A 15,514-nucleotide genomic window follows, 5' to 3' on the forward strand; every position below is an offset into this window, starting at 1 on the left:
CTCATTGTAAGTAGAAAATATCGTAAGTGGAAAGTACATTTAATATTCTGATAAACCCGTTTCAAAGTGAAAAATCCTATGTCGAACCATCTTAAGTCTGGGAATGTCTGTACTCAATAATTTTTCATTCCTAGTCCTTTCTCCCCCTCTTCTCTCCAGCCCCCCGGGTTCATAAATCTGCAGGAACCTTCCCCACCTGCCCCTTTCCTCAGCAGTGAGACAATCTTCACATCCATGTTCATCCACCTGCCCTTCCAAGAAAGAAAACAGAATGAAAGAGGATGGCAGAAGAGTCTATGCTTCTCTGATTTAGCCTCTCCTCCTATTGCAGTAAGTGATCAGAAGTTTGTTACTTTCATTTTGGTTTGTTGTCCTAGTTAATGACAACGAAACCTGGCTTCTCTGCTCTTTCTGGCTCAGTCGAGTTGGGCGAGACAAAATAAAGGAAAAAAGGAAGATAGAGACAGGAGAAGGGATACTATAATCTGGTCAGGGACCTAAGAGGGTGATACCTGAGCAAGCAGGTGAAGGAGAGGGCCTTGTGGATATCTGGGAAAGAGCATTGCTGGGGGGAGAACAGCAAAGACAAAGGCCATGAGAATTCAGGCTCTGCTAGGCACTGGGCAGAGGGTGAATATCTTACAAATAAGATAGCAGAGGCTTCCGCTGTCTTTCCAGTCTAGAGAAAGAAAAAAATTGTTATGCAACTGAAAACTGGCTGGACACAGGGGCTCACGTCTATAATGTTTGCGCTTTGGGAGGCCAAGATAAGAGGATTGCCTGAATCTATGCATTCGAGACCAGCCTGGGCAACTTGGCAAGACCTCATCTCTACAACAAATTAAAAAATTAACCGGGTGTGGTGGCATGTGCCTGTGGATCCAGCTACTTGGAAAGCCTAGGTGGAAGGAATGCCTGAGCCCAGCAGGTTGAGGCTGTGAGTGGCCGCGGTGGCCGTGAGAGTGTCACTGCACTCCAGCCTGGGCAACACAGTGAGACTCCAACTCAAAATAAAAAAGAAAACAAAAAAAAAAACTGAAAAGTGCTGTGACATAAGAAATATATTTGCTTTGCCACAAACAGAGGTGCCCATTGATTGTGAAGTGGGTATGAGATGAAAAAGAAGCAACATAGAAAAAGGCCAAAAAATTTCTGTGATAAAAAAATAAACGAGTGAACAGGGAGGGAAATTGTGCTGCACATCTCTAGGGGAACCACTCATATCATAGTCTTAGAGTCATGCAGTACACAGCTGTGAGGCCCTACATGACAGCCTGATGTCAGAAGGTAGAAAGGACAAGCCAGCTTTAGAGAACTAAAAACACTCCATAGAGCTAGCATTTACAGTGACTGTAGGAGTGTAATAGTGAAATCAAGAGGTAAACAAAGTTGTACACAAATTTTTCAAAGTCCAAAAATATTTTAAACAGGGAATTAATATGACAAAAACTCTGTTATGATGTGATAAGGGATTGTGGGGCAGCAAGAAAAAACAGTTGTAAGACGATCATAAGAGATGTATTTTCTTGGCTTGGACTAGGGTCTTTAAAAATAGTTGAAAAAAGAAGATAAACAGATGTGAAAGCAAAGAAGTTGGGTGTGAATGAAATGCAGATGAGAATAAAAGCAGTTAAGGATAATCCCCAAGTTTCCACTCGGACACCTGATACACTGGTGTTCTCATTCCAAACATACATAACAGAAGAGGACAACTGGATATTGGACAGTTGATTTGAAATGTTAGCAGATTCAAGTAGAAAAACAAATAAGGTGAAATGTTAGTAAATATTGCACAAGAGTTTCCTGCTCAGACATATCAGGGAAATGCTACATACACCGTCCTGCTTGTGAGGATCTAATTATTTATTTATTCATCAACCTATATCCTGTAGTTTCTATTACTAATACTTTGTGCCCTAAACTGTGTTATACTCTGGAATACAGACGTGAATGAAATGAACATGGTCCCTTCCTTCAAGAAGCTTACAATCTATGAGGAACATGTGACTGAAACAAATAATTATTTAATTTATAATGGGAAAATGTTGCAAATGAGTAGTATAAGGTGTAAAACAGGAGGCCAAATTTAGCCTGAGGAGCTCGTGTGTTATTCTCACATTAGTGAACTTAAATTCTACCATAGTGAAACCTATCAAAATAATTTAATGAAGAGTTTCCAAGGGTTGTCAAATTCTTCTAAGCAAGTAAGTTTTTCTATTTCTCCCACAGAATATCTATTGCTTGTAAAGAGCAAAACCTCGGAATGTCATTTGAAAAACCCTCAGGAAGGGGGACAAGGGAAAGTTAAATAAGTAGTTGAGTCTTCATTGTCAGTATGATTTTCTCCTTCTGCAAAGAAAGAACAGCAAGATCAAAGGTGTGGATGCTGGACACACAGGGAGCACAGGAAGGAGAGTAGCCTGATTAGAGGAGAAACAGACTGAGCTTAAGCAATTCTGGGCAATTGAGCACTAAAAGAGAAACTATAGGAGTTCCTTGGACTGAGTCACTTGACCACCCAATTTGCCTCCATTTCCTATTTCACACATTAGAAATGATATTCATTTTTCTCTTTTCTCTCTATCCTAGAGACACAGCAAAGCTGTCATAGCTGTGTTTAATGAATGAAAGAATGAATGAACTATGATCTCTTCGGTATGTGTAATGAATAAAATATTATTTGTATTAATAATGAAATACAGTTATTTAACATTGAACTGGCACAGATTGAGATTTCATTTCTTATGTCTGGAACTCTATTTTGAGTCATCAAAAGACTTTAAGTCAGTTGGATGTTCAGGCAGAAAAATATATATATATACATATATTTTTTTTTCTTTTTCAGTATGATTGTTAGTTAGAGATATTGGAGCTAGAAATATGCCTTGGGAGGACAAGAATTTAGTATGCCCTCTCAAATCCTCTCCCTCTCCCTTCTGCTCTTGTCCTCCCAAATATCTTCTACTAAATTCTTGGTCAAAATTTCTACAAGACAATTTATGAGGAAGCAATTTTAGATACTGAACATTCATAGACTGACTAAATGAACTAGAGTAATAAGCTGCAATTAGATAAAATGCAATTATTAAAAATAAATATTACATTTAATAGTGTAGGAAGATGTTCCAAATAACAAATTTAATCTAAGCTCTCATTTTTGTCAAAAAAAAATGCAACTGTGTAGATTATTATAAAAAGTATTTCTTTCTGGAGGGCTTAAAAAACAGGGTTCACCCCCCCGATTTTCTGTTCATGTGTGTTTCCAAATGTTTCTGATAATTGTGTAAATAAAATTATTAAAAAATTAAGTTTTTGATTTTAAGATTATACATATGAATTTTTATTAATAACTGTACTGGATTTACAAGCAGATTTGAGTTTTGTTTATCTTGAGCTTTATATTTGTAAAATCTTTCTAACATTTGACAAGTATTCTGTTTAATAATCCTTCTATGGTTAGCTTCCCAGATATCCTATTCTCTCTTACTACTTCTTCCCTACTCACTAGTGAAGAACAAGCAACGGTGGCAATCACCAGCTAAGTTCAGTGGTTCTGGTAATTAAGTTCATCAAGAATTATCAGTTACAGGCTGTACATTCTAAAAGGAATGGCATTAGTGAAGGATCTAGGCGAAGATCTCTGAGTAGCTAAGGCCAGTTTTTATGTGAATTGCAGACATTTTACACAGGTTCTTAAAAAGAGGGTTGTTGAATAGAGCCTTTCAACATGATGAATCCTGCCTTTTTTTTTTTTTTTTTTTTTTTTGCCAAACTATACTTTGTTCAACATAAAATCATTCCTATATGAAAAGGTGTGAAATCAAAGTGCCAAACTATTCTTCATTGACCTATAGTCTTGCAAATTTGTAATAACATTCCAAAAATGTTTAATAAACACTATCTATGTGACAGACAGAGAGAGAGAGTGAGAGAAAGCAAGAGAGACAAAGAGAGTGTGTTATACATGTGTGGTGAGGAAAATGAAGTGAAGGAATGAAATTATTTCTGCTTTAGAAATGTTCACAAAATAGAGAGACAATCAATCACAATGCAAGGTGGAATAAACTAATTTAACCCTTTGAGGATAAATGGGCTCTCAGTGATAGAGAAGAAAAGAAAGAAAACAAACCCAATCAGTACCAAAAACATGAGGGCATGAACGTACATGATTTACTGAAAAGTCAAGCTTAATAAAAGAATATGCATATGAAGATAGTCTAAACAAGCAGTCACATCAATGGTAGCAACCTGTTAATGCCATTTTAGATAGTTTTGACTGTATTTTGTAGGCCATAGCAGTCATCGTTCTTTGTTTTGTTTAAGTGATAGGCACTCTGACCTACATTTTAAGACCCAGTGTGAAAGGTAGAGGGTTATATTGAAATTAAATTAGAATGCTATAGGAATAGTCTGGGCATGACAATGTCACTGCCTATTCTACAAAAGGAACAATGATAATAAATGATGATGAAGGGTCATCATGCAGGAAGGACAAATAGAATTTTATTTATTTATTTATTTATTTATTTTGAGTTGAAGTCTCACTCTGTCGCCCAGACTGGAGTGCAGTGGCCGCTCCCGGCCACCGCAGCCTCAACCTGCTGGGCTCCAGCGATCCTTCCGCCTCAGCCTTCCACGTAGCTGGAATTACAGGTGCTCGCTACCACGCCTGGCTGATTTTTTGATTTATTGTAGAGATGAGGTCTCGCTGCCCAAGCGGGTCTCGAACCCACGGGCTCAGACAATCCACTCACCTCAGCCTCCCAAAGGCGTGGGACTACAGGCTGAGCCACTGAGCCCAGCTGACAAATAGAGAGTGAATTCACAGTGGCATGGAAAGGGTGATAAAAGACTCAAATATAACTGAGATTCCTTTTATAGGAACTGAAAAGATGAAGTATCAATTCTACTGGATTATGTTCAATTTGGCTTTGAGATATCATGCAGTTTTGGGAATTAGGATTAGAATTTTTGAGAAGTTGCCTAGTTATTGCCCAGAACCCAGAGCAAGATATTTCTGAAGAGAGGTTGTTAAACACTAAGACCTAGATCAGAAATATAAGAAAAGACACACACACACACACACACACACACACACACACACACACACACACACACACACACACGGGCTAATTGAAGGAAGCACAAACAGTGATATGTAAAGGATGAGAATAAAGATACTAGCACTAATGGTGAAACTAAAATGGCCCATTTCAGAATCAAGAATAACAAAATATATAACCTGTTTTACTTTTTTTGATCAGAATGTAAGAAACAAAACTAACTAAAGAACGATGTCAGGGAATCAATAGAGCAGAAAAAGTTAAATAATGAAGAGTTGCCAATAATTATCAAATACAGCAGAAAATCTAGGAAAGATGAGGACCAAGAAGAATGACTAGAGATGGTAAGAAATTACAATGGCCTCGGAAAAAGCCATTTCAATAAATGTGGAAGACAAAAACCATCAAGAAAAATTTTAATGAATGGCAAAGAATTGGAGACAGCCATTTAAGATAGTCTTTCAAAGAATTTAGTAAAGTTAAGAAGAGATGATAAGATGGCAATCTGGTAGTGAAGCAGGGCCTGGGGAAAAGGTTTTTGTTTTGTTTTGTTTACTTTTAAAATAAGAGTGTTTGTTGACTAAAGAAAATCTAATGACTATAAATAAATATGAATTGAGTAATAAACTATGGAACAAGAATTATGAAACTAAAAACAATCATGAATCCATCAGTACTAAAAATAAATTCAATTAAGGATAGAAAGAGTGGCCTTGGAAACCAGGAGCACTTTTTCTTTAAAGACAGAATAAACTGAGTGAAGGTCAAGACACAAATCAGTTTAATGGAAGGAAAGGAAGTTAAGGGTAGTGTGTTGACCTGTTTCTTTACTTCTAAAGCACAGAGTAACCTCGTGGCTTAAAATAAAAGATGGATTTAGTAATTTTTATACCCTCTGAGTGGTTCACACAAGAATTTCAAAGCCTCAGAAAGCTTTGGATGGTGTCATCTGACATAACTGGGCAGGTAAGGGTATAGCTCACAGACTCAGAGGATAGATGGATTTCAAGGAGAACAAGCACTGCCACTGCAAACAGGTTTCCTCAAGAAATACATTTTCAGTAAGAGATTAAAGTTAACCTCCTTAGTGCCTGAAAAATACAATTTCTATTCATTGTTTATGGAACTGTACAACACCATGACACCACTTTCATATAAACCTACATTCACACCCTAACTGCCTAGAAAAGATGCCATTAGTGAGATAAGCAGCTTGAGAAAACGCCAGTCTTTCCTCTTCAGAATAGGGCAGAAAGCCTATTCTATAGTCATAAATCTTGTGGATTGGGGATATATTCATACTAACTGAATTAAAAATCCAGCTCTGCCGGTTGTCATAAGCAAGTTACTTAACATTTTGTGCCTTTTTTTCTTCAATGGGACTTGTTTGATAGGTTTATTGTGAGGATTTAGCTAATGTATAGTAAGAATTCTCAAAACTTAGTCGCCATTGTTATCCTCTAGTTGTCCTCCTTCTGCACCTGTCCTGCTCTTCTTTTTCTTCCTTCCTTCCTTTCTTTCTTTCTCATTTCCTTCCTCTTCTCCTCTCCCTTTCCCTATCCCTCCTCCTTCCTTCCTCCTCCTCCTCCTCCCCATTCCCTTCTCCGCCTCCTCCTTCTTCTTCTCTCTTCTACTTCACTGTCATCTTTTTTTTTTCTTTCCTTTTTTATTATTTCAATGACTTTAGGGAATACAAAGAGTTTTTTGGTCTGGAGTTTAAGAGTTCCCAGTTCCCACCACCTCCATCTATGCATATTATAACCAGTAGTTTGTTTGTTTGTTTGTTTGTTTGTTTTTGGTTCCTCCACACCTCCCCCATCTTGAGTCTCCAGTATCCATTATGCCATTTTCTATATCTTTGCATATCCTTAGTTTAGCTCCCTCTATAAATGAGAACATGCAGTGTTAGGTTTTCTGTTCCTGAGTTAAGTTATTCTCTAATTCCATCCAAGTTGCTGCAAAAGACATTATTTCATTCTTTTTGAAAACAGAATAGGATTCCATAGTGTATATATACCACATTTCATTATCCATTGATCAGTTGATGGACATTTAGATTAATTACAAATATTTGCAATTGTGAATTGTGCTGAGATGGACATGTGAGTACAGGAGTCTTTTTTTATATAACAACCTCTGTTCCTTAGGGTAGGTACCTAGTAGTGGGATTGTTGGGTCAAATGGTTGATCTACTTTTAGTTATTTGAGTAATCTTCATACCAATTTCCATAGAGGCTGAGCTAATTTACACCCCCATCAAACAGTCTATAAACATTCCCTTTTCTCTGCATCCACACCAGCATCTTTTTTTTTTTTTTTTTTTTTTTTTTTTTACTTTTAAAGGTGTGGGATACAATTCAGGGTTAGGTATACAAATATTCATTATGCAGGTACCCTCATTGAGAAGTGTGCCCCTCCCTCCCCTGGCTGTATCCCTCAACTGCCAATCCCACCCCCTTCCCTGGCAGTTTCCACTTCTGCCAATCCCTTTCTTATTGTAGTATGATAATTGTTCAAGGTCCTCTTATCAGTCAGAACATATGGTACTCTGTTCTTTGTTTCTGTGATAGATCACTGAGTATGATAGACTCTAAATCCATCCAAGTTACTGTGAAGTCCATATGTTTGTACTTCTTTATGGCTGCATGATATTCCATTGTGTATATTTTTTAGTTTAATTAAGTCTCACTTGTTTATTTGAGATTTTTTTGCATTTGCTTTTGGGAATTTAGTCATAAATTCTTTGCCTTGGCCAATGTCCAGAAGAGTTTTACCTAACTTTTCTTCTAGGACTTTATTGGTTTCAGGTGTTACATGTAAGTATTTAATATATCTTGAGTTATTTTTTGTTTATGAGAAGAGATAGGGATCAAGTTTCATTTTTCTGCAAGTAGTTATCCAATTTTCCCAGCACCATTTGTTGGATAAAGTGTCCTTTCCCCAGTGTATGTTTTTGTCTGCTTTGTCAAAGATCAGTTGGTTGTAGGTATTTGGGTTTACTTCGGAATTCTCTGTTCTGTTCCACTGATCCATGTTCTGCTCTTGTACAAGTACCAAGCAGTTTTGGATACTACAGCTTTGTAGAATAAGTTAGGTAATGTGATGCCTCCAAGTTTGTTCTTTTTGCGTAGAATTGTTTTAGCTATTCTGGCTCTTTTTTAGTTCCATATAAATTCTAGGATCATTTTGTTTAATCTGTGAAAAATGAAGTTAGTAGTTTGATAGGAATTGCATTGAATCTATAAATTACTTTGAGTAATATGCTCATTTAACAATGTTGATTATTTCCATCCATGAGATTGGGATGTCTCTTCATTTGTTTGTGTCCTCTTCCATTTCTATCATTATTGTTTTGTAGTTCTCCTTGTAGAGATCTTTCACCTCCTTGGTAAAAAGATCTTTCACCTCATTGGTAAAATATATTCTTAGGTATTTTAGCCTTTTGGCTGCTATTGTAAATGAAATTAAGTTGTTGTTTGATTCTCAGGTTGGTCAGTATTGGTGTACAGCAGTACTGCTAACTATTTTTTTTAAAAAAACCTATTTTCTATTTTAAAATTGTGGGGTACAGTTAAGGGTTAGGTATACAAATATGCTTCATTCAGTCACCCTTGTTGGTAGTGTCCCCCCATCCTCAGACAGATATTGACTACTGTTAATCCCATCTCCCTTCTCCTCCCTGCCCCCCCAGCTCCACAGTTTCCCGCCACTGTGAATCCTTTTCTTATAGTATTACAATAGATGTTCAAGGTCCACTTATGAGTGAGAATATGTGATACTCAGATCTTTGTTTCTGCCAGAGATTACTCAGCATTATAAACTCTAGTTCCATCCACGTTGCTGTGAAATTCATGATTTTGTTCTTTTTTATGACTGCGTAGTATTTCATCATGTATATGTACCACATTTTTTTAATCCAGTGCACTTTTGATGGACAGCATGGTTGGTTCCAAGTTCTTGCTATTGTGAACAGTGCTGTGATAAACATATGGGAGGTTGATATTTAGAGCTTTTAGGAATTGCCACACTGCTTTCCACAGAGGTTGCACTAGTTTGCACTCCCACCAACAGTGTAGAAGTGTTCCCTTTTTATCACATCCTCTCCAGCATTTGCTATTTTTTGAGTTATTGATAATGGCCATTCTGACTGGAGTTAGGTGGTATCTCAGTGTAGTTTTAATTTGCATCTCCTTCAGGGAGACAGCTCACAGACTGGGAAAAAGTATTTGCCAATTCCATGTCTGACAAAGGCCTAACATCTTGGATCTGCAAGGAACTCAAACATGCTAAAAAGAAAAAAAGAAAAAACATTACAAAGGGGGCAAAAGATATGAACAGACACTTCTCAAAAGAAGACATATGAGCAGCCAACAGACACATGAAGAAACTACTAACTATTGTGTGTTGACTTTTTATCCTGAATCTTTACTGAATTCATTTATCATATCCATGAGTCTTTTGGAGGAGTATTTAGGATTCTTTAGGTATAAAATCTTATTGCCAATGTACAGAGATAGTTTGATTTCTTCCTTTCCAATTTGGATACACTTCATTTCTTTCTCTTGCCTGATTGCTATGGCTAGGACTTCCAGGGGAATGCGCTCAACTTTTCTCTATTCAGGGTGACATTGGCTGTTTCTTATCCATATATAGTTTTTGTTATTTTGAGGAATGTTTCCACTATGCCTATTTTGCTGAGGGCTTTTATCATAAAGGTATGCTGGATTTTAACAAAAGATTTTATTGCATCTATTGAAATGATCATATAACTTTTTGTTTTAATTCTATTTATGTAGTGGATCACATTATTGACTTGTGCATATTGAACCTACCTTGTATTCCACTTGGTTATGGTGAGATAGATTCATATATATATATTTATATATATACACATATACATATATACATACACACACACATATATATAACATATATATATATATATGCCATTGAATTTGGTTTGTTAATATTTTGTTGAGGATATTTGTGTCTATGTTCACCAGGAATATTGGTCTGTACTTTTATTTTTTTGTTGTTGTCCTCTCTTTTCCTGGCTTTAGTATCAGAGTGATACTGGCCTCATGGAATGAGTTAAAGAGGATTCCCTCCTCTTCAATCTTGTGGAATAGCTTCAGTAAAATTGGTAACAGTTATTCTTTAAATGTCTGGGAGAATCCAAATGTAAATTAATCAGATCTTTGACAGTTTTTGTTGAGAGAATTATAATTACTGTCATTCTTGCTATCCATTATTGGTCTGTTCAGGGTTTCTATTTCTTCCTGATTCATGGTTGGGAAGTTGTATGTTTTTAAGAATTTATCTATTTCATCTAGATTGTCTAGTTTGTCTGCATAGAGGTGTTCATAATAGTCTCAGATGATTTTTTGAATTTCCCATTGTATCAATTGTAATGCATCCATTTTCTTTACTGATTGAGCTAATTTGAATGTTTTGTCTTTGCTTTTTAACTAATCTAGATAGCAGTCTATTAATTTTGTTTATCTTTTTAAAGAACCAGCTTTTTGTTTTATTTATCCTTTGTATTTTTTTATTTCAATTTCGTTTAGTTCTGCTCTGATATTCTTTGTTTTTTTTCTTCTGCTAGCTTTAAGTTTGGTTTGTTCATGTTTTTCTAGTTTCTTGATGTGTGATGTTAGGTTGTCAATATGTGATCTTTCAGTCTTATTAATGTCTTTATGTGCTCTAATTTTTCCTCTGATCACAGCTTTTGCTGTGTCCCAGAGCTTTTGATAACTTGTTTCATTGTTGTCAATTTTTTCAAGGAACTTTTAGATTTCCATCTTGACTTCATTACTGACCCTAGGCTTATTCTGGAGCAAATTGTTTAGCTTTTTTTTTTTTTTTTTTTTTTTTTTAATTTCACGAGTTCATCTTGGAGTTAATTTCTAGTTTTATTCCACTCTGTCTGAGAAGATGCTTGATGTGATTTTGATTTCCTAACATTTGTTGAGACTTGATTTGTGTCTTATCATATAGTCTATCTTAAAGAATGCTCCATGTACTGATGAGGAAAATGTGTATTTTGTAGTTTTGGTGTGGAATGTTCTATAGATGTCTGTTAGTTCCATTTGTTCTAGAGTCTGGTTTCTCTGTTGATGTTCAGCCTTGAAAATGTGTCTATTGCTGTCAGTGAAGTGTTAAAGTCTCCCAATGTTATTGTATTGCTCGCTATCTCTTTATTTACATCTAGTAGAATTTGTTTTATAAATATGTGTTTTCTGGTGCTAGGCTCATATATATTTTAAATTGTTATGGCATCTCACCCTTTATTATTATATAGTAATCATCTTTGTCTTTATTATTTTTTTTTTTTACTGTTGTTAAAGTCTGTTTTATCTGATATGAAAATAGTTATTTCTTCTCATTTTGGGTTTTCATTTCACAAAATATTTTTCCCCACTACTTTATATTGAGTCTATAGGTGTCTTTGTGAGTTAAATAGGTCTCTTAAAGGCAGCAGATATTTGGGTTGTGCTTTATCCATTCTGCCAATCTATCTTTTTTTGGAGGGCAATGAGACCATTTAGGTTTAGAGTTAGTAATGATTTGTAAGGTTCTATTCCATTCAGTATACTGGTTGTTATCTGGTTGCTTTATTTGTTTGTTTGTTTACATATTTATTTATTTCCTCTATTAGATTTGTGTTCCTTAAGACCTGTAAACTTTAAATTTCCACATTTTTTACTGATGTATCTTGACTTTTGATTTCAGTATTTAGCACTCCTTTGAGTATTTCTTGTAGAGTTGGTCTAGTGGTGACAAGTCCCTCTGTGATTGCTTGTCTGCAAAGGACTTCATTTCTCCTTTCTTTATGAAAGTTGCCGGGCTCGGTGGCTCAGCCTGTAATCCCAGTGCTTTGGGAGGCTGAGGTGAGTGGATTGCCTGAGCCCACGGGTTCGAGACCCGCCCGGGTCACTTGGCGAGACTCATCTCTATAATAAATCAAAAATTAGCCAGGCGTGGTAGTGCATACCTGTAGTTCCCACTACTTGGAAGGCTGAGGCGGAAGGGTCCCAGGAGCCCAGCAAGTCGAGGCTGCGGTGGCCGGGAGAATGTCACTGCACTCCCGTCAGGGCATCGAAGTGAGACTCCAACTCCAAAAAAAAAAAAAAGAAACTTAATTTTGCAGTGTGCAAAATCCTCGACTGACTGTTAATCTGTTTGAGAAGATTGAAGATGGGACCCAATCTCTTCTGGCTTGTTGGGTTACTTTGGAGGAGTATGCTGTTAGTCTGATAGATTTACCTTTGTAAGTTATTTGATGTTTTTGTTTCACTGCTCTTAAATTCTTTCCTTCACATTTTCTTTGCTTAACTGGATGATTATATGCCTTCTGAATGAACTTTTTTTGCAATAAATCTTCTGGAGGGAGGGGTTCTTTAGGCTTCTTGTGCCTGGATGTTTAAATATCTGGCAAGGCCAGTGAAGTTTCTGTCATTGTTCCCTCAAATAGGTTTTCCAGATGTGTTGCTTTCTCTTCTTCCTCAGGGACACCTATGATTCTTAGGTTTGAATGTTTTACATAATCCCACATTTCTTGGAGACTTTGGTTTTTTTCCTTTGATTTTTTTCTTTATTGTTATCTAATTGGGTTAATTCAAAAGCTTTGTTTTTAAATTCTAAGATCTTTTCTTCTGCTTATTTTAGCCTACTGTTAAAATTTTCCATTGCCTTTTGTGCTTTCTTACTTATTTTATTTCCAGAATCTCAGTTTTGCTTTGTTCAAGCTATCTCTTTAGAGAATTTTTCCTTCATGTCCTGCTTAGTTTTTTTTATGTTGATTTTACATTTTCTTTTGAAGTTCATTGATCAATATTATAATCAACCTTTTAAATTCTACATCTGTAATTTCAAAATTTTTAATTTTGTTAGAGTTTATTGCTGAAGAGTTGTTATGGTCTTTTGGGAGTGTTGAACTCTGTTTTTTTCATGTAGTCAGAATTATTTTTCTCGTTCCTTATCATTTGGGTAGACTATCTCTTCTTATCTGAGGTTGGCAGGGGGCTGAAGTAAGCACTGTAAGTTTCCTGTGGTTGTATATAACCTTGGTGTTGTGAGTTTCTCAGTTGCCAACTATGGCAATCCTGTACTGGGTACTTGCATTGGCTCACAATGTCCTGAATGGCTGGAGTGTCTTGGAAAGTAGTATTAACTGCAGTTTGGGATAAGGGCTTTCCCAAAGCTGAGGTATTATATGCAATGTGGTGGCCTGTACTGTTGACTCCAGCCAGGATGTGTCATTTATTGGAGAAAGTCAGCTGTGATGGAGTCTGTAGGGTTTATCCTTGGTGAGTGTTGCTCCAGGGAAATGCCTAGCCATTCTAGACTGAGAGTGGCCTCTGGGGATTTCCCAAGTTCTCTGTCTTTTTTGAACTTTTGAGAAGAGTGCAGGGAAAGGGGCCTGTAATACCCTACAAGTGTGCACTCTTGGCTACCCCAGTAAGGATTAGGAGGAAGTTTCAGGCCACTGGAGTAATGCTGTTGCACTGTTATGCAGGGCAGACACAGATGAATCTACACTACCAGTGAGAAATTGCTATGACAATACATCCTACCTGGCTTTTGCCTTGAACTCTGTAATCTGAATGTTAAAGTGCACCTGGCCTCAGAAGTAACCCATCCGGTCAGGAACGATCTATAGCCATGGAGTTTGCCCCAGGAAACAGACCTTCCAGGCTGGCTGAAAGGTAGCTATGTTGCTCGCAAGGGTTGAATTCGTGGGAAAAGGTGGCTGGTGCTGTTCAGGCATTCTTTTCCTGCACCACTTTGTGTCAGAGCACACTGTAGGTAAGGCAATTTTCTGTGAGGGACTGGAGCTCCACAAGTCTCAGGGGGCCCTGCAAGTTGATGGTAGGAGCACAGAACTCCTGAATTCCCCTCATTCACCTTCCGCATTGCATCTGGAGGCTGTGGTGGACTGTGGTGGTGCAGGCTAGTGTCTGGTCACTTCCAACCCTAGCCCATGAATTTTTTTCTTCTTCTTTGCACTGAATGGTTATTATCACTGCTTTGGAGAGTCACGGTGTGTGCTGCTGGTCCTGTTCCTCTCTTGGTGCTCAGGAAACGCTCTCTATTTTGGTTTACTCTATAGGAGAAACTCACTCCAGCTACCTCATTTTGGTCATCTCAATCCTATCTCAACTTCACTATCATTCTTATTTAATTTTTTTAACAAACATTTATTGAACACTCACTATGGGTCAAATACTCAACTAATCTAGTATGCACAGGATTTACACTGATGAGCAAAATAGGCATAGTTTCTGAACACTTTGAGTTTGTGAACTAGTTCAGAAGGCAAATATTGAACAAAAATATATAAATAAATATATGATTACAAATTGTGGTAAGTGCATTGAAGGAAAATAGGGAACAAGAAAGGAATGATACAAATAATAATTCAAATGTAGAGGTAAAGTAAAGGACTCTAAAAAACAGAGGGTTAGTGAAGATCTAAAAATCTTTATATGTTGTAAGCATCAATATTAATTTTTTAAAACTGTAATTCAAAATGTGTTTATTTTCAATCAATTCAACCAGTTAATATTGTAAGTGCTTTACCATGCATTGTACACCTATCAGAATTTCTGTAATTAAAAACATAAAATATTTGCTTAAAATCTAAGACTATTTCTATGCTAAAACAAACTAATCAGCTAAAACATGGGAAGTTTCATTTAAAAAGTCAACAAAAATCAAAGCAGCCTTTTAAATTAGTATTACATGTTTTAACTGAATATAATCTGACTAGAGTGTGTAGAATAGAATCTAAAGTTACATTGTCCAGATATACAAATGTAATGGGAAAAAACTCTAATTAAGATTAAAATAACAACTAACTATAGTTAATTTCTATGTTATCTGTCATGCAAATATTGCTATAATGTCAAAAATGCCAGGAAAATATCACAACTCTTCCTAATAATATATTATAGTAAAGTTAATTATAATTAGGTTACAAGTCCACTGTAAAAAGCTAATACTAAATCATTCAGAGAGAAGTTATCAGAAAACTGAGATGAGATTATACTAGTTTCATAAAAGCAGAAACAGTTAAAAAAAAAATGAGTTCAGGCTAAAACTGGTGGTCAAATCAAAAAATAAAAAAAGATGTGAGTCATATAGTAAAGACAAGAGGGTTGATTTCCTTTTATTCAAATTGTATTGCCAAGAGGTGAGAGGTGGGAGAAGTAAGACAATAATCATGTTTCAGTCTTACAGATTAGAACAAAGAAAGAAAAGAAACATTAGGACCTGAATCTACTTGATGGATGTATTTACAGCCCTATGGCTTGAAATATGGAAGTAAATGCCAAATCCATTGGTCTCACCTGCAGGCCTTGACATCTATGATTTCAACAGAATAATGGTATATGTTTCCATCATGATTACTGGTATGTACGTGGACACACATACACACACACACACAC

The sequence above is a fragment of the Carlito syrichta genome, unplaced genomic scaffold (genome assembly GCF_000164805.1).
Source record: "Carlito syrichta isolate Samal-C Ts95f unplaced genomic scaffold, Tarsius_syrichta-2.0.1 Scaffold305121, whole genome shotgun sequence".
NCBI classification, from domain to species: domain Eukaryota; kingdom Metazoa; phylum Chordata; class Mammalia; order Primates; family Tarsiidae; genus Carlito; species Carlito syrichta.